The sequence below is a fragment of the Phalangium opilio genome, unplaced genomic scaffold, assembly GCF_054372755.1.
Source record: "Phalangium opilio isolate 3A_F unplaced genomic scaffold, DU_Popi_V2 ptg000042l_1, whole genome shotgun sequence".
NCBI lineage: Eukaryota > Metazoa > Arthropoda > Arachnida > Opiliones > Phalangiidae > Phalangium > Phalangium opilio.
Window position 1 is genome coordinate 2,112,151 of NW_028324166.1, and position 21,358 is coordinate 2,133,508.

The window sequence follows — 21,358 nt, forward strand, 5'->3', positions numbered from 1 at the left end:
AATTACAAAGAGGGCGCTAAGAAAAAAAAAAGGAATTGGCCAATCATCTATTCCGGATAATTTCACATCGTTTTCCCCGCGATTATTTACGGGCGTTTGAAGATTTATCCCGTCGGTAGGTGGATGGGTTGTCGGCGGCGGAGACACCTCACTACCTTCCTCTCGTTAAGGAAAAGGCTTAGAGAACCGAGCCAAGGCTTAAAAGTTAGGGGAGCTTGCTTGGCGGAAGCGGCCACGATTAAAAATTGATCATCTTTTAATTGAAACGTCAATTGAAAAGTCTACGTCGGCGGAAAGATAAAACGGGGTAGGATGGGACGTACGCCTCATCTACAATATCCGTAAAAGTTCCGCCCCCTCCCCTTGTCGAAGCGCCACCTACAGCAGCAGGGTCTCGTTTAAGTACGTGGTTGCTACTTACCGTATATACGATCATGTTTTTGGGTGAGGGATTGGAAAATTACGGGCCGGGTGAATACGAAATTGTTAATGAGCGAGATACACCAAAGTTGAAAGGCCATTCATTTCAATGGGTGGTGACTCAATTCGTACCGTGAACACCAGAAAAATACAGTTCATTTTACAACTTACTCGTGTGTTTATCACTAATTTCTGAGGTATCTTAAATTTATGATGACCTTGATATACTGGAATTCTTACGATGTAAAAATTTAATAGATTTTTCTATCGATAAACAGTAAGACCCAAGCATCATTTAGGATGCGTCGCACTTAATACAAAAGACTTTCAAACGAAATTACGTTCATAGGGGAAGCTGCCATATAGGCGGAAAACAGCCGGTGTTAATCGTACAGCCCCTGTAGAAATGTTTACCACTCAACACATCGGAGTTAACGGAAAAGCGACCCACCAGGTTATATTACAAAAACAAAGATTTATAGATAGATATAGAAAGATGCCAAAATGATAACAAGAACGGGTAGATTTTACTGATGACTAATATTTTTGTAGCACCCTAGGAGGGAAGGCACTCGGCGTTGCCCGTCAGCCCGTCGCGACATTTTTTATTACTTTTCTTGCGGAAGGGTTTTTAAATTTCGGGTCGTCATTTAAAAAAATGGCAACAAATCGAACCCAAAAGACCATTCAGCCCGTCTATAGGTTAAAGGAAACCAGTGTACTAAATATTTGTGAAAACTGTTGAAACGCGCGGACTTTGTTGCATAGAGAAAGTTTTTTACATTTCTGGGCGCCATTTATTAAGATGGCGGCGGATTGGAAAAATCTTTCATAGTACGCGCCTACTACTTATGAGTAACGTCCCTGCAAATTTTCAGCCTTCTATATTAGGGCAAGCGGTTTAGGCTGGGCGTTGATATCAGTCAGTCATTCAGGACTTTGATTAATATAGATTAAGATTTTGCAGCGATGTTAATCTTAAGTTAACGTCCGTTTCAACTCTTCTACTGCATATCCTCTATGGTAAATTGGCATACAGGGTGTTTCCGAAAAGTCCATCAATAATGAAGGAGCGTGTTTATTGGGCCATTTTGAGTCGAAAATGTTCTATGACATTTTGACGTCCGAGCCACTGTTTACGAGTTATGATTTGAATGTTTTAGGGATGATCCCTTAATTAAATTACAGTTGTATTTCAATTATCTAACTAAATTCAAGGGGTCATACGGAAATTACTTCAATGCTAACTTGAAAACAGTGGCTTGGAATGCAAAATAACATAAACACGCTCCTTCATTATTGATGGACCTTTCAAAAACACCCTGTATATAGAAAGAGGATCGAGCGATGAAATATAATTCCTAGATAAAAAAGCAAGCTTTTTCTATATATATATATATATATGGGCATAGTGGCATATCCGTATAACACGAGGTTCGTCTCGGCCCAGTCACTTTCTTTAAGTGGCAATCCGTGTTTTTACTCTTCTTTATATCGGAGCAATGCTCTTTTTTCTTAAAAAAGACGACGAAATGAACCAGCAGCTCTTTCCTTTCATAGAGGAACCATTTTCATCCGTGGGAAGGATTGGGGGGAGGGGGCCCCTTCGAAAGTGCCCAAAAAGTCGCTTACAACGCCAAGCTTATTCTCTTCGGGTCACTAAGCTAGGAAACAATATTACTGGCCCCCCTCTACATTGTCAGCTATAGGGGATGCACTTTAGCTTCGACATACACACAACCAATATTTCATTGGTTCAAACTTCAAAGATATTGATAGGTTTGGTTATTGGAGGTTCGTTACGTTTTATCGATTGGACTAAGTTCATTAAAATTAACAGAGTCATTAATTACGCATTGTAATAATAAGTCGAAGGGACAACTTCAATTTTCCGTGATAATTCACATCCATATTTAATTCTCCCTGACTTTTACCAGAAAATTCACAACCGTATTTAATTCTCCCTGACTTTTCCCAGAAAATTCACATCCATATTTAATTCTCCCTTACATTTCCCTGACAATTCACATCCATATTTAATTCTCCCTTACTTTTCCCTGACAATTCACATCCATATTTAATTCTCCCTGACTTTTCCCAGAAAATTCACATCCATATTTAATTCTCCCTGACTTTTACCAGAAAATTCACAACCGTATTTAATTCTCCCTGACTTTTCCCAGAAAATTCACATCCGTATTTAATTCTCCCTTACATTTCCCTGACAATTCACATCCATATTTAATTCTCCCTGACTTTTCCCAGAAAATTCACATCCATATTTAATTCTCCCTGACTTTTACCAGAAAATTCACAACCGTATTTAATTCTCCCTGACTTTTCCCAGAAAATTCACATCCGTATTTAATTCTCCCTTACATTTCCCAGAAAATTCACATCCATATTTAATTCTCCCTTACATTTCCCTGACAATTCACATCCATATTTAATTCTCCCTTACTTTTCCCAGAAAATTCACATCCATATTTAATTCTCCCTTACTTTTCCCAGAAAATTCACATCCATATTTAATTCTCCCTTACTTTTCCCAGAAAATTCACATCCATATTTAATTCTCCCTTACATTTCCCTGACAATTCACATCCATATTTAATTCTCCCTTACTTTTCCCAGAAAATTCACATCCATATTTAATTCTCCCTGACTTTTCCCTGACAATTCACATCCATATTTAATTCTCCCTTACTTTTCCCTCAAATTTCACATTCATTTTAAATTTCCCTGACAATTCGCATCCCTGTTTAATTTTCTCTGACTTTTCCAAGAATATTCACATCCATATTTCAATTTCCCTGACTTTTCCAAGAAAATTCACATCCATATTTAATTTTCCCTGACTTCTCCCTGAAAAAAACAAGACCTTAGTACTTAAGCTGAACTTCTACTCAAAACAATTTTCAGCGTCACAGGCTGAGGCTTGTGGTAGACCGAATGGTTAAATCTGCTACTATTCTTATTATTAAATGGCACCGAGTGCGGATCGAGTTAATTGATTATAGCACAAACACGACATAAACCGCGACAATTACAACGTAATTTACAAGTCAATAAATAAAGAGCACTTGTTAATCGTACGTGTCAAAGGGGATGTCGTTAAATAAAAGTACATAACCTTTTACGCGATGTCCGATTAAACACGAGATGACTGGCGTCGAGACATTTCGACAAGGCATGCAGTTGTATTGGATATGTATTCTTTTATGTACGTATATATAAACTTTCTCTTACCTCTCTCTTTCTCTTTCTCTCTGTTAAGAAACGTGTTCGTCGACAAAGGCCCGTCCCGAATTTCCAAATAAAGAGGCTTTTAGTTCCGTTTGTCCCAACTCATTCCGAAGACGTCACATACCACTTGGAAGATACAATTTGGCACATCCAAATAAAACACTGAATTCCCTGCAAAAATAAAGAAACATATTTGAAATAAATAAATGTACTATCTACTTGAAGTTGATTTTTAGCTCCCTGCGACGTAACATGGAAAAGTATCCAAGAAATTAGGCTTAGACTTAAGCCTAATCTTAAACACAATGTTATGGAACAACGCACTCGATCAGTGCAACTTGCTTTATCGAGTTGGCAGTGATTATGGCTAAGCCTAGTTTGAAATTTAATATTGATGCGCGTGCAACTTGCGTGATCGAGTTGGCTGTGGTTATGGCTAAGCCTAGTTTGAAACCTTATATTCAAGCGCGTGACTCGCGAGAGATGGCGCGTGAGCTAACGTCTGACGTAATTATGACGTAGTAGGTGAAAGTAAACGATTCCCGCGCATTTTGAATACCACAAACCAGCATGCATGGTTTAAATTATTTCAAAAATTTGTATATTGGTGAAATCTTAACCGATTTTAACGAAACTTGTTTTATTTTAAAGAGAAAAATACCCTATTCCTCATTAATTTAATTAGTTAAAAAGTGCATTTTAAATTAAACTTGCCCTTTAAATTAAAGGCCTTATCATGAAGAATTAATGCATTCCAAATTTCTCAAATTTTATTAAAAACGGAGAACAAAATACAGCACCCATAAAAAACTGAACAAAAACATAAGAAAGAGCCTTTTTCAATACATTATAATAATACTTTGCAAAAATAAAATGAACTAGCTTTTATACACGCCTCTTTGGATAAACTGACTGTATATACAATGGTACGGGCGGAAGTTAATAGGGGATAAGTCGATCTGGCAATAGGCATTGCACCATTGCGCTTCGTGTTTGTTCAATCTTTCTGAAAGAATGACTTTCATGGGCCATACATACAGTCGAATTATTCCCAGAACGTGCCGAACGAGCTTTAGCTTAAAGCACGGTTTTCCTAGATCGTTGCCGATTAGCGCCGGAACAAGTTGGGAAACCATTGAAGAAACTAACGCTTTCAGGGACTACAATTTTAAACTTTATACAGTTTAACCAAGAAGTGATATCTAGTTTATTAGGGAGAAGGTATAAATTCGCCTGCACATTTCCAGCTCTTCATCTCCAGTCCAAACGTAGCCTGTCCGGAGTTAATCACCGCCTATAAATTACAACCAGCCAGCATCTCATTGGTTCTTGTGGTGGTACACTTCTCTCGAAGAGAAGTATTATACACTTCTGAGTGCATGTAATGAATAAAAAATAAGTCCAGGGCCTAAGGAATTTTGTCAAGGCTCAGTACACGTCTCTTCCAAGCGAGGTATGTTCCACATTACTCAGTGTTCCAAAAGACCCTTAACATTCCAGATACTCTTAAACAATATAACAATAGTTTCGACATGAGGTTAAATTATAGGCGAAACTAAATAAAAATTGAAACTGATGATTTGGGGGGTTGGACTGGCTTTCACGCCTCATTTACTGCGCTTACATCTTCAAGAATACCAGCTCACGTACATTATAAGTACTCAAGAACAAACAATAAGCCACGCTTTATTTAAATCTCCCCGACTGCATGCACCGGTTTATTTTTAAAAGCTGCTGTTCTTGGTCGCCTGAGAAATGTTTTACCCATTACTCAAACGCCAAAGCACCCCATATTACAGACCATATTTATAGGATGCTGTGCCACTCCAAAAGAAAAGGTGTTTTTATGTTTGTCTACACCTGGAGAGCCAAAATAAAGGGTGCCAGTTTCTTAAAGGAGAGAGGGATGGAGTGGAAACCTATAGGGAGCTAACAACTGGCTACGGGGAAACTAGAGATAGTCTGACGTCACACAGCCCCCTCTGGTTGGAATTTTTGCGCTTAGAATACTGTTTCCAACCGTTAGGGGGATGAAACTCCAGTAAGAGATAGAAGGGTGTGACGTTTCAGGGTCAGAGCTGTTAGCTCCCTTGCCTCTGTACCCTCACCTACGGAACGGCACCGAAGTCCTAGCTCCCAGCATCCTCTGCGTTTAGGTAGGGTCGTAAAGGCCGCCCTTCTGTCTTAAAAATAGAACCTAGTTCTAATACAAATACAATGGCACTACGCGGCAGCACTTAACAAACAATCGCCTACCAAAGGGTAGCAGCGTACGCGAGGTACTCCGGGAGAGTTACGGTGCATGCCGCAGGTCGCCCATCATCACTCAATTCCACTCCATCTTACCTCAATTCTCCCTGGTCCATTCTACTTGAAATTACACGACCCAATACATTTTGTTAGATCACCCATACGAAGCAAAAGCTTGCCTATACCTAACTCACTTTCACCGTGAATGCAAGGTACACTAAATACATTTTGGGGTTTTCTTGCATAATGAGGCGTGTAATCGGGCTAATAGTATCCACCCCGTGTCGGTCGGTTGGGTCCCTTTGATACACAACGCATAAATTACGAGTTAGAGTCACGCCCAATAGGTACAAAAAAAAAACAACCTACAAGGCCTAGTAATTGTTGGAAAGCTGCGTACGCGTTACGTTGTTCGTTACAAGACAAGAATCAAATAGAAAGCAACAACAAACAAATACTGCAGGGTCGAAGGTCAGCGTGGGAAAAATAAGAAAAACAACCGGAAATAAAAGGCACTCTCTTTTTCTGTGTCTGAGTGCGTGGTGGAAAAAAAAACACGAGTACTACAGCGACCCAAATCAGACCAGCAACCAAGACAAAAGAATAACAAGACGGAGTCAGTGTTAAAGGTTTAACCGTAAGGTCATAAGATATGTTTAAATAAGTTGGTCTTTGGCTACAAACTGGAGCTTGTCATGAAGTGAGTGAGGTAGGTCATAGATTCGGGGTAAAGCGACGCCTGGTGGGAAGGCGCTGTCAAAGGCTTATTAATGCAGACTTAATAGGAAGATGGACTGCAAAATTAACCACCGAGTGTAGGACTTCAATTCTCGCTTGTTGTTCTCGAACTAGCTCGAGCTGTAAGTCTCTAGAATTACGAAGTATTGTCATACTAATGGAACATACCTTACACACTCATGGTAATTGAAGAAACCCTGGCAAAGCACTATATATAGTAAGGAAAAATATTTAGAACAAAAGGTATTTTAAAAATATATTCACCCAATTTCCCTATCAGCAAAGTAACAATCAAAACACCAACCACCACCACTACAACTACAACGACGACAACGAACTACACTATGCACAATTGCACTACTTCCATCGAAGCGACATTAACGGGACGGGGCTAAAACATCTACGGGGTAAATGTGGAACGAATTCAACGGTGGCGCACTCGGTTGATCAACTCTGAAAGGACCCCCTTCCCTACCCCGTCCCCAAAAAAAGAAAGAAAAAGTCGCGAGGACATAAATCACGTCGGTCAGCTCTAGGATAAAATAAGGTCAGAAGGTCGTCACGTGCCTCTTCTTACCAATTCAATGCCTAGACCCCTATAAAATCTCTCCCAAGTCGTTTGACAGCGCTACCAAAGGCAGGATTGACTGTCTCCAAATAAAGTCAGTTTCCTAGGTACTAAAGTTGAAAATGAATCTGTAACGTACGGATTGACCCCCTTACGGCGTGGTACGTGCAAAACTGATAAACGACCTAGAGGAAAACATTGTCACACTGACGTTTAGAACGGGGTAGGACACTTTCGATTCTGTACCCCGTGGATCGTTATTAAACAATTGCAATTGCTAAATCATGGACTTTGTAGTTCTGGGACGAGAAACGAAAGTGATTTCGCGCTACCGGAAGTTGAGAGGTTAGTTGCCTGTGACGTAGAAGGTGAAAAGTATGCGAGAAATAAGGCTTAGGCTTGCTTCAGCTCAATCTTATACACATCACAAGAAGAGATATCTAATTATTAGGGAGAAGGTTTAAATTCGCCACATTTCCAGCTTTATCTCCAGTCCAAACGTAGGTACCCCGGAGTTAATCCCCGCCTCTAAATTACAACCAGCATCTCATTGGTTGGTTCTTGAAAACTCACGTCAGCACGACGCGAATGACGAAAATTACAGTCATATTTTCCGACTGAGGAGAGGCGAAATAACCCGGTGGCCTCCTTTTACGTCCCCCCCTTGTATTTTGAAAGGGGGACTAGGACTATGGCACGCGAACACTTAGGCATCTTATACCTTCTCCCTAATAAACTAGATATCACATTTTGACATCGTTACTGCTAACCCTAGTTTGAAATTTTAAAATTGACTCGCGAGAGCTGGTGGGCATGCCGACCTCTACGTTACATCTCCCCCTTTGAAAGGGTCATGCAGTTACCCCTTACTTTGGTAATTCCTATTAACTTTTGTTATTATGCAATTCACAATTGCACCATCCATGGCAATAATATTAAAGCAATATTTGGCAGTAGTAAATTAACGAGATAGATCTGTACCGAACGGCATGCTAAACTTCAAACACAGAATAACACAAACCGGGCCATTCGTCAAAGCAGAGTATAGTTCGGGAATCAGCGAATAGCGAATCACACACATACACACGCGAAGCTTCTATACGAATCTATAAATTGTGTTTAACTAATGAAGTTTTGATGATTAAAGTGAGAGAGTGTAGGAAAGCAGAGAGGGAAGGGGTAAGGGGTTTCCCCGTATGGTTGAAGCTCGTTAACGGTTGTATTATCTCCGGACCAGTTAAATTCTGCTTTAATGATTAATGACGCTAAGGTTATTAGCATAAGTGCCTTAAGACGCTCCTTCCGCCGCTGCCAACGTCATGGCGACCGAAATATGGACAGGAGACAATATCGGAAATCATAATTTATGAGAAAATCATTCTGTACACGCCTTGCTCGTACGAGCCAAGATAGAAACTCCATTAAACATAATTTGACAATTTTTTTTTATAATATTTCAAATACTGTATTAATATATACTAAATCAAAAATGAATTTGTTTATATACTTTAATTAAATCAGTTTGATCAGAAGTATATAATACTTCTCTTCGAGAGAAGTGTACTGGACAAAGAACTGGAAAGAAGAAAGAACATGTGGTGGTACACTTCTCTCAAAGAGCAGCCAGTATTATATCCTTCTGGTTCAAACTGATTAATTATAAATAAATTCATTTCTGATTTTATGAACCAGAAGGATATAATACTAGGTGCTCTTTGAGAGAAGTGTACCACCACAAAACGGGTGGGGTAATTGTAATATGATTCTTCCCCCCAACATCGTTGACCAGAAGGATATAATAGTAGCTGCTCTTTGAGAGAAATGAACCACCACAAAGCGTGGACTGTAATTGTAACATGATTCTTCCCAACATTATTTTACATTTGGAGTTCACAAGGTTACAAAACCGAATAATGCACATATACGCGATAAATAGTTCCCTACTCATCATTACTCTATTAGCGCTGCTTAACTATTTGCCAAGGCCCATGCGCTTGTGAGTTTTTGTCACTCCACGTCACAAGACAATCAAGGTTTGTGGGTTGATGGCTAAGGATTTAGTAAATACCAAACAGTTATAGAATTCACCCTGCACGGTGCGATAGTTACCCATCTGAAGTTTGATGAGCAGGGAGAGCAAACAAAAATGGTGCCATGAGCCCGGGAAGAATCATGAACATTACATAACTAAAGTATTAAGAGGATACAGAGTGTCATCCTTCTTCTATTATCCCCTTCTAATATTAGTGAAATATATTGAAACGCTAGAACATCATTCCTTCAAGAAACGTGTTTAAGATTTCTGGCCACCATTTTTCAAGATGGCATCCTTCTTCTATTATCCCCTTCTGGCTCTACAAACAAAACCCCTAATAATATTCCAAATGCTATATAAAACAGAGGACTCAAAACATTCATAACCCTAAAACAAATTATGCAACTTCCTATATATAGTTAACCATTCTTAATCAAATAAATCTGTACAACCGTATTGTCCTTTATAAAAAGGTTTAAACTCGAGCGCAACAGCTACACCATCTTCAGGTTGCTCGCTCACGTGACCATGACGCAAACGTCTTAAAAAGGGAAGGGGGCGTGCATGCTGGCATTAAGGTTAATACCCAAGAATCTTTTGACAAAGCAAGCTGCATGGAACTTAAGTCACTCTGCTTCCGGAAGCAGACCAGGAAATATATATATAAGTATGTATAAAAAATTTGAACGAATATAGAAAAGTCAACCCTACCAGTCACTATCTCCGGGACCGGGAACGTTTCTTTCATGAAAATCGGTGGACAAAAAAAGGAAAGACTGCGTAGATTGTAGCAAGGACAGAAAGCAATGTGTCGGAAGGACGATATCTACGCCCCAACGACTTCGTCAACCCCCAGTTCGTCCTCAGCTCCAGAAAACCAGGGAATAAAAAAAAACCCTTTTCACGTTTTAAAGGCGTGCAGAATTGCTACGTTCATAAGATATTTTCCATAAGTTTGTCACTGGTAACTTAGAAACTAGAGCTTCTCATGAAGTGAGTGAGGTAGGTCATAGATTCGAGGTAAAGCGAGGGAGGCCTGGTGAGGGGCTGCTGTCAATTTGGGCTTAGTAATGTAGACTAATTAAGACCTAGATGGAAGTCCTGCAAAATTAACCACCGAGTGTAATCCATTGTCGCTTGTCGTTCTCGAACTTTAAGTCTCTAGGATTACGAAGTATAGGTAGTGTCATACTTATGGAACATACTGCATAAACTTATGATATGGTTATGGCCTTGGGTATAGACCATTTCGGAAATTACATACAGAGAACCAATTAACACACATGTTGAGACTTGATAGCCCCCCCCCCATTAGGTATTCTGCATCGCGCCAAGGAGCAATGTCAGCAAGATAAACTATTCGCGAATTAAAATTCGTCATTCACATTGATTAGTCTAGCTCCTCCCATAAAATCCGCCCAGATAGTTTCAGTGAATATTTCTCCGCTATCATTCCAATAAGTTGCATGTATTCCTGTTGATATCCATATCATAAAAACTGACTTAAAAATGGAGACTTAATGATAATTGAGGAAGTCGAGTTTAGAAAATATTCCCTATATTACAATATTCAGAAACTGCAAATTTTGTAAAATGTTGATGGAAGACACTCAGCACTACTTTAACTCTTACGAAATTTAACCGCACGTATCCCTACGCCATACCTTTCTCTTAAACATCTTAAAGAAAAGCTGGAGTGATTTTCCTACAAAGGAAATTCTTCAGTAAAGTATTTTCACTTTAACAAAAAATTCTTTCGTAGTTTTCTAACAGATTATCTCATCCCGAGTTTACATTACTTAGTAAGACATAACGTAACAGTCTTGGCTTACGAGTTTGCAATGAAAAAAGGCTATGCTACAATAGAACTTACAGTATGAAACGATCTTTTAGATTGCCTAGCTAGATTCCTCATGGGTTTTCAAGCGGACATAGAATAGAACGTCAAGAATATCGCAAAGTACTAGCGAGAGAAAGGGAGAGGATGAAATTTATACATAGTTTCAAATTTCATGTTTTAAATAAAATATCACTTAATGGAAAAGAAAGATCTTGGCTTAGAATATTATATCAAAAGCAAATAGAAATAATGCTAAGTGCATCAGTTAGAAAGTAAAGCCAGAAGGGGATAATAGAAGAAGGATGACACTCGCATCCTCTTAATACTTTAGTTATGTAATGTTCATGATGCCTCCCGGGATCATGGCACCATTTTTGTTTGCTCTCCCTTGCTCATCAAACTTCAGATGGGTAGCCAACGCATCGTGCAGGGTGAGTTCCATAAGTTTGGTATTTATTAAATCCCCTGCAATCAAGTAGGCACAAACCTTGATTGTCTTGTGACGTGGTTGGGACAAAAACACACAAGCGCATGCGCCTTGGCAGATATTTGAGCAGCGCTATGATGAGTAGGGAACTATTTATCGCGTATGTGATTGGGTTTAGCAACCTTGCGCACTCCAAATGTAAAATAATGTTGGCAAGAATTATGTTACAATTATCCAGCTTTGTGGCAGTACACTTCTTTCGAAGAGAAGTTCTGGTACGACGTATTTGACGCTCTAAGTGCAGGCGTACATACAATTTGTACGGTCCAGTCTTGTTAGTCGTCCATTTTTCTTTGTTGTGACCCGAGATTTGGAAATGTATGTATGTATTGGGGGTGATCCTTTTTCCTCCTTGTTGCTGTTTGGCACGCGCAACGGCAACTACTCTTCGAAAGTACTTTCTCTTGTTTGAAACCAACCGCGCCTCCGATGCTACCATGCAACTAGCAATGCATACGCTTCGTTCTTTTAAAGCTTATACCATAGGTTTATAAGATACGTCCCATAAGTATGAAACTTTAGAAGTAGGAATGGAGAACGGAACGGTTAGTATTTACTTCAGTCCGACTCATAGACCACCCAGTGTAGAGCCCCTCCCTCCAACACGTAACGAAAAGTTTAATTTATCTTATTGGCTCAATTCAACTACGTTTTGATGACGTTGCTGACGGGGACGGCGAAAAATACGTAATTCCTTTTTATTACCTCTGTCGCTATGACGTGGTCCGCCTCTTCCTTCATACCCCCCCCCTCCATCCCGTGGAAGGGGGGTCCGGGACTTTGACGCGCGCCCAGATATTACTCTATTCTCCATTCCTACTTCTAAAATTATATCTATCCATTCTCTGGTCTGTACTAAGCCTTTGACAGAGCCTCACCAGGCTATGTCGCTTTACCTTGAATCTATGACCTACCTCACTCACTTCGAAATTACAAGCTCCAGTTTCTAAGTTACCAGTGACAAACTTATAGTGAACACATATTATAAACTTATATGCAAAAAAAACGGCGCCGAGGCTTAGCAATATGGCTTACTATTTGGTAACGTAACTCTCGTGCATCAGAATAAATACACACGTTTTGGAACCACCCACCCAAACACGATGTTTTCTGTCCCCTCTAGAGATTGCCGAGAACTATTGATTCCATTTCCAGGTTTGGGTCTTTAACCGTTTGGGATTTGTTTTTGTCGTTTCGTTTTGTTTCTCCAGAGGGGAGATTTTGGTAATGTTATAGCTAAGCTAAGGTTGAACGCGAGTTTTACAGTTCTGGAAACAGGTAAGAGCGTGCGAAGAGAGCTTTTTTTCGGTTTCTTGGTCAAAAACGTGATCCCGCTTAAAACGGTTTTTAAAACGTCAAACGGTTGAAAAGCAGATATTTTAGCCACTTGACAAAATTGAAATTCATAAAATGTTGACTTTCCCTGACATTGTTGAAAAGTCATAAAATTGCCCTGACTTTTATGTACCCATAAAATTCTGAATTTTCCCTGACTTCGACGTATCCACAAAATTCTGAATTTTCCCTGACTTCGACGTATCCACAAAATTCTGAATTTTCCCTGACTTCGACGTATCCACAAAATTCTGAATTTTCCCTGACTTCGACGTATCCACAAAATTCTGAATTTTCCCTGACTTCGACGTATCCACAAAATTCTGAATTTTCCCTGACTTCGACGTATCCACAAAATTCTGAATTTTCCCTGACTTCGACGTATCCACAAAATTCTGAATTTTCCCTGACTTCGACGTATCCACAAAATTCTGAATTTTCCCTGACTTCGACGTATCCACAAAATTCTGAATTTTCCCTGACTTCGACGTATCCACAAAATTCTGAATTTTCCCTGACTTCGACGTATCCACAAAATTCTGAATTTTCCCTGACTTCGACGTATCCACAAAATTCTGAGTTTTCCCTGACTTCGACGTATCCACAAAATTCTGAATTTTCCCTGACTTCGACGTATCCACAAATTCTGAATTTTCCCTGACTTCGACGTATCCACAAATTCTGAATTTTCCCTGACTTCGACGTATCCACAAATTCTGAATTTTCCCTGACTTCGACGTATCCACAAAATTCTGAATTTTCCGTGACTTCGACGTATCCATAAATTCGGAATTTTCCGTGACTTCGACGTATCCATAAATTCGGAATTTTCCGTGACTTCGACGTATCCATAAAATTCCCTGTCTTTTCTCTTACTTTGACGCACTCATAAAATTCCCTAACATTGTTGAAATTAACAAAAAAATCCCTGACCTTTCGCTGAGCTACTTGACCCATTTTAAAATAGCCGGACCTATCCATATCCAGGTTATCCCTGACCTGTGGTGTGTCCTTCCTTATTATTCAGGTACCTACCCATCCGCATTACGACTCCCATTCTAGGTACTCTCTATACAGACTCTCAGTTAGCAAATTGCACCTTTAGTATATATATCGAACGGCGTCGTCCGACTTTTTCCCACGGACATGAAAAAGCGGTCAACAAAAGGATCTCTCTCTCCTTCTCGGAACCGCGGTGCAGTTTCACCCAACCCTCGCCCCAACCCGCCCCTACCTTGTTATCTTTCCGATACTCCAATTGGAATGGAATTCAGAGTTCATACCACTTGGAATATACCCTGGACTAAACAGTACCTCCGAGGAAAGGAAGAACTTCAATCAAAAGTACTATCGTTTTTGAAACATCCTGTATTTTTCATCAAGTTGTTAAAGGGATGGTGAAGTGAAGTGAAGTGATTTTTTCTAATAGATTCTTATTCTAATTATATTAGACCAATCTGCATTGTGAAACATTAAGGAAATACCAGCTCAGAATGATTTTAAACATTCAAATTAGTTTACTTAAGATTTTATGGATAATTCGAAATTGGCACCTTCGACCAATCAGGTAACGCCCCGCCTTCTTGTCAACTAAATTCACGTGCCATGCTCTATGAAGGATGAAATTTAGCGTAGCAAAATACCCATGATTAATGAATTATAAATTCAAATTAGTTCTATTAGATTTTATAGATACTTTGAAATAAGCACCTCCGACCAATCACGTAACGCCCCGCCTTCTTGTCAACAAAATTCACGTGCCATGCTCTAGGAAGGATGAAATTTAGAGCGAGATTTTATAAAAATTGTGCTTAATATGACAACCGTGGCGCGAGATATAGAGCGTGCCACGTAATAAATTTTGTTAACAAGAAGGCAGGCCGTTACGTGATTGGTCGAAGGTGCTAATTTCAAATTATCTATGAAATCTTAAGTAAACTAATTCGAATTTTAAAATCATTCATCATAGGTATTTCCTGGGTGTTTCACTATATGCAGATTGATCTTATAATTAGTTGAAAAATTAAAAGCAAACAGTTTTCCATTTCACCCTCCCTTTATCAACTTACCAAAACAACAGGGAAAAAAACCTAAGCCCCAGTTCTACATGTCAACGTTCTCGGGATTTAAATAGGTTCTTGATACCATTATTTGCTCTTTGTATAACTTTGAATCTTCGATCCTGGTTTAAGAAATGGTAATGGTGCATTTCAATGAAGCTATACTTGGATAGTTCAGTGGAATCTTGGTTTTAGCATTGTTAAAGAAACGCTGGTGTTTCGGGGTGAAATGGTCTATAGGAGGTTGGGATATGTTTTGGACTGTTGCGAGGGGCGAGGGGCGCGGACCATTAACTTTTGTGTTTGGCGGAAAACGGTCAATAAGGAACGCTTTAAAGGTAAATCTATTATTGACTTAAATTGCCTCCTGAATGGCTGTGCCCAGTCACTCTTTACCTATGGTTCGATAATACCGAGTATATTCTTAAATAATACTTTGAAGTCGCTGCATGCAGCGCCTAAGTTATAAAAATTTAATTTTCATTCATAGTTTTACAAATTCAATATTTTTACAGGGTTCATAAACTTCTGGAAAAGAGGTTTTCCTGATATTTTAAGGGGTTTTTGGCCACGTATTTCCCTGATATTTTAAGGGTTTTTTCCTATATATTTCCCTGATATTTTAAGGGTTTTTTTTCCTATATATTTCCCTGATATTTTAAGGGTTTTTTTCCTATATATTTCCCTCATATTTTATGGGTTTTTTCCTATATATTTCCCTGATATTTTAAGGGTTTTTCCCTATATATTTCCCTGATATTTTAAGGGTTTTTGCTATATATTTCCCCGACATATTCAGGTTTTTTTTCCTTCTTAAATATTTCCATGACATTTTCACGTTTTTCCTATGCATTTCTATGACATCTCCAGATTGTTCCCATGTATTTCCCTGATATTTTCCAGATTGTTCCCATGTATTTCCCTGATATTTTCCAGGTTGTTCTTTGTATTTCCAGGGTTTTGTTCCCATGTATTTCCCTGATATTTTCCAGGTTGTTCTTTGTATTTCCAGGGTTTTGCTCCCATCTATTTCCTGGTTTTTTCTCATGTATTTCCTTGATATTATCAGGTTTTCCCATGTATTTCCCTAACATATTCCAGGTTTTTCCCCATTTATTTCCCTGATATTTCCAGGTTTTTTCCCCATTTATTTCCCTGATATTTCCAGGTTTTTTCTCCATTTATTTCCCTGATATTTCCAGGTTTTTCCCCATTTATTTCCCTGATATTTCCAGGTTTTTTCCCCATTTATTTCCCTGATATTTCCAGGTTTTTCCCCATTTATTTCCCTGATATTTCCAGGTTTTTCCCCCATTTATTTCCCTGATATTTCCAGGTTTTTTCCCCCATTTATTTCCCTGATATTTCCAGGTTTTTCCCCCATTTATTTCCCTGATATTTCCAGGTTTTTTCCAATGTATTTCCCTGATATTTTCAGGTTTTTTTTTTCATTTCTCTGATATTTTCAGGTTATTTCCCCATGTATTTCCCTAAAATGTCCAGGTTTTTTCCCCCATGTAATTCCAGGTTTTTTTCAATGTATTTACCTCACAACAGGTCCTCTTTAAAATGGCGCAAGTCCATGTTTGAAAACTTTGGCAAAGAAATCATAAATGCATGACCGATAGTAAAAGGTTTTAACTTAAAACGTAATAAGAAACTCAAGTTTGAAATTCTAATCATCATGAAATTCTCTCCCTGCAGCATTTCATTTCATTTATTCTTTCTTTATACTATACTGGTCTCTTGAAAAGGTAAATCTTCAAGAGATAAAAGTGCATTAACAAAGTTCTTTAAAAATAAAGATCTTTCGAAAAGTTTCGGGATTGGATTCGCGAGCAAATAATGGAGAAGTACGTGAAGTGCCGAGTGCCGAGGAGATCACAGAGAGAAAGAGAGAGAGAGAAACAGAGGAAAATAAATTAAAAACGATCAAACACAAAATCTATCGGAATGAGTTACCATCAACTTCCTCCTTTACTTCCGTTTCCGGCGAAACAACTTCCACCCCCCACTTACTTCTTTAAAGGAACCAAACTTAAGTCCAAGATGAAAGAAAATGCGAAACTCATTACAATCCTCGATTTAGTTTGTATGATAACAAAAGTCCTTTAAAGTAAGTCTTGAATAAGTAAGAATTTAATGCACTAATTCTGATTAATTAGTGGAACTATGTTCAGAGTTTTCAACAATTTTTTAAATTATTTGGTCTCATTTTGGTCTAAATACGTCATAGACACGGGACTAAGGTAAGGCGTGGTTCAAAAAAACTTAGGTCGTTTCATTTCGAAAACTACCAATCACAGTATCACTCTGGAGGAATTTGCATTGCAATCAAAAGAAATATGACTAAGTGTCCAGTCCCACTTCATGTGGAGTCTTTGTATCTTGGCGTCACGTGATGCCTGTCACGTATTTCAAATAATTTTCCCCACACGTTAGTGCGACTACCAATGAAGTTGCATCAAATTTACTCCCATGATGCTAAGCAATTTGTACTGCTTTCCAATATCTCTTGTTGCTTCTATGACGAACATCCAACTGCATGGTTACAAGAGAGCCACGTGATACTCGATACTCATTTACATAGCAAAGAATGATTGACTTAAAGCTATTAACTTTTTGGTCATATAATCTATTTACTTTTGCTTTAATGAACTTTTAGACTATAACAAAATGAATTTGAGTATATATACTTCTTCTGAGTGAGTGTTATTATCGGTTTACTTTTGATAATGGAAAGTCTATTCTAGACGATAGAGCGAATGTTTTCTTGTATCGAGGCGGAAAAGAGAAAAGAGAGGAAGAGCAAGCAACGAACCGGAAGACCGGAAGTAACCGGAAGTGACTTTCCCAATCTCCCTCCCAACTCTAAAGCCAAATGCCGACTCCCGGAACTATATATAAGGGCTGAAACTGGGGTACCCCCGTTCATCTCCCGCTTTCTTTTCAACAAGAATGAGTCTCGATTGTACCAAGAATACGCAACACGATTCGATTTTATATTCAATCGTTAATTTGAGCCATCAAATATTGGATGCAGTGGATCTTAATATCATCAAAACTTGTTTATAATTAAATTTGATCAAGTTGATTTGATCACGTATGAACCAAAACGTTTTATATCCACGTACATGGTCAGTATAGGATCGAAGTTGTTGTGTTGTTTGATCGAAATCCAAATAGGTTACCAGAACGTGGAGCAACGAATGCTGATCAAAAAGGTTTACCAAGACGTGGAAGAACGATTGTTGATCAAATAGGGTTATCAAGACGTGGAACAACGAAGGCGTTCGAAAGGCTACCAAAAAATGGAATTTTCAACCAGAACATTCAACAAGTAGAGTGGAAAATACTTGAACGGCATAAATTGAAGTTCATGAAAATCAGGCATTTGTTCAACCCCCATTTATGCAATACGAATATAGCAGGGGTCACCAATTCCCAAAACATTTAACGCAAAATATCATTTGAACATACATCAAGTTCAACACCCTTCGAAAGACGTCTCAGTAAGTATCAATATTATTGGTGGTATTCAAGGCATTCTAGTTACATTACCTCCTAAAGAATCCTTCGAAAACTTCATTAGAAGTTTCAGGATGTTATTTAGAAGTAAATTAAAAGCACTGCCGAGTCCCTCTACGTATGCTTTAATGGGGAAAACACAATATAGTTCTGAGCAGAACAGAACAGAGGGAAAAGGGTATTGCGATGCTCGGGAGGAGGAAGCTGGGGAAAATGATGACATTCCTCTGGCAAGAGGTGAATTAAGGGTTTTAATTTAGCTAGGAACATTTAACCGCGCTCGTCGACGACTCTCGTCACTCTCCTTAATGTTCGCCAAATGATAAGTCGACTAGATTAATCTCCTGGAATTAATGCGTCTTCCATAAGCTACACTTTTCAGCATCAAGTCATTTCCCCTTTAAGCGTATTTATACACAAAGCAATTCTCCCGAAAATTAGAAAGAATATACGCTATATTTAACCGCTTTAATGTAGTTCTACGTGGAAGAGTTCGGCGTCTTTTCGTTACAAAGGGTCATCCCTCAAGTAACAACGTATGGCTCAAAATTACGTATCCGTTTTAGCATAAGTTTATCATGCCTTTAAGTAGAGAAATGGCTGCTACTCCTATGGCAAACCGCCTCTATCTCACGAGAGAGAGAGAGAGAGAGAGAGAGAGAGAGAGAGAGGGATTTTGAGGTTGCTTAAGTAAAATTCGTTCCCCTCCAATGCCTGCCTATACGAAACGTAAAAATCTCCTTTATTCCATTGGATGATTTTTTCACGTGACCCATTTAGTAATCGTCTCGACTGTTTGGTGGCTGCACCGCGACAGAAATTTCAAATTTTCTCTCTTCGGATCTTAGCGCTATACGAGTTCTGACGTCACAGTAGCGTGCGGAAGATGCCCAGTTGTAACCCATATTTGTGTACTTAGAGGCATGATAAACTTATGGTTTTAGTTAAAGCAGAAGTAAAATAAGGAACTATACAATGAATAGTAAAGCTGCCTACATAGACACGTTGAGCGAAAATGCCACGTACACAATTTTTCCTATTAGCCATATGCATTCCTGTTATCACTTATCAGCAACAGAGCCTAATATATTGAAAAACCAATAGGGCATGCAATGCAATGCAATGCATGGAGTTGTTAATCCGCAAATATACTTATTGGATAAACAGCTAGCCAAAAAAGAAAAAAAATTGAAAATAACCAATTTGAAATGAAATATGACATACATTTGGCGTGAGGCCAATAACACTTTAAGAGAGAGTCTATATAGAATCGAAACTCAGTCTTGAAATAAGTATAAAACACTAGTTCCTAACACGGAGATTTGATTCATTTCAAGCCTGGTAACTAGTATAGTATCAGGAGTGAATATAGAGAAGGCGTATGAAGTCTAAAACGAGGCGTCGTCGAGTTACGATTCAGCACCTCGATATTATGAAACGTGTAATAAAACACAGCCAATATATATTCGAATAACAGAACCCAGAGAAAAAATATGTATTTTCGGATTCAACGCCATATGGCTTTTTACCAACTCAACTTACAGCCGAGATACAATAACAAGAAGGATTGGCTGTGATAATAAGTGTACTTTAAAATCAAGCTTACCTTTCTTTACTTCGTTTTATGATTAAGTTATAAGATGGTAACAGCAGTAACAGCGACTCAAATGGAGAGATGGATATGTATTCTTTGAAACTGCGTCTCGTCTAGATCGGAACCTTAAAATAAAGCAAAATAATTTACAAAATTATTATTAATTACTCAATAAGGTTAACTATCACAGATAAAACTTAACATTAGTGGTGAATTTGAAAAAAACGCGGCAAAAAATATTGTCCTTATTCCCCACTCAACGGTACAGTCTTACATAAAAGGACACATGTAGGCCTAAGGCGCCATCTTTCTGCAGCTGAAAAATGAAGCGTTACAAACAGACGGACAAAGTCTTGTTCATGTTTCAAGCTAGAATTCATAGCGGTTACAGCTAGAGTAGTTAATCTAAAAACGCACTAAAAATGAAGCCACGGTAAAGTCTAAGTAAGGCGCCACCTTCTTGCAAATTCTAAGAGTTGAAGCGTTACAAACAGACGGACAAGTTAGAATTCATAGCCTTTACAGCTAAAATGGTGAGGCTTAAAATTCAGTAAAAAAATTGTCTTTTCATTCCACGGTACAGTCCTACTAAAAATAACACCTGTAGGCCTAAGGCGCCATCTTCCTGTAGCTGAAAGATGAGGCGTTACAAACAGACGGACAGCTTTCAAGTTAGAATTCATAACCTTTTCATCTAAACGGAGCAAAAAAATAAAGCCCTTCACTTCACACCACGGTACAGTCAACCACCTGTAGGCCTAAGGCGCCATCTACCTGTAGCTGAAAGCAGAAGCGTTACAAACAGACGGACAAAGTCTCGTGCATGTTCCAAGATACAATTCATAACCTATACAGCTAGAGTGGTGAATCTAAAAACGGAGTAAAAAAATGCAGCCTTTCCACTCCACAGTACGGTCTTACATAAAAGGACATAAGCCTATATTGGTTGGAATCGGAGACTAGAGGAGGGTTTTAGCGGGGCGTAAATATCCCGTCGCAGACATTCGAAACCCCTTTACTCTCTTTTATTTTTTTCAAACTTTAAATTCCCAGGGGCGTAGCGAGCTAGTAAATCAAAGACCCTGGTTTTAAAGGCTTGACTTGACCTCCATCCCCCCAAATCCCTGCTTTTTGACTTTTACCCTCGATAACATAGACCTTTTCTGTAAAATGAACGAGCGAAGTTCTAATAAGCCTTTGACAATGTAATAAGAGCATTTCTGATGATATACTGGTTAGTTAAAGAGATCGCAATGT

General features: G+C 38.7%; 1 protein-coding gene across 1 annotated transcript in view; it reads right to left on the reverse strand.

The window, feature by feature from the left end:
• LOC149678243 (xylosyl- and glucuronyltransferase LARGE2s-like) overlaps positions 1-21,358 on the reverse strand; it is a 126,011-nt gene that overhangs the window by 70,388 nt on the left and 34,265 nt on the right. The window contains exons 2-3 of the mRNA XM_089836252.1: positions 20,114-20,226; positions 3,670-3,837 (exon numbers count right to left, since the gene is read on the reverse strand). The gene's annotated coding sequence lies outside the window, so the exon portion shown is untranslated. The remainder of the gene's footprint in view (positions 1-3,669; positions 3,838-20,113; positions 20,227-21,358) is intronic.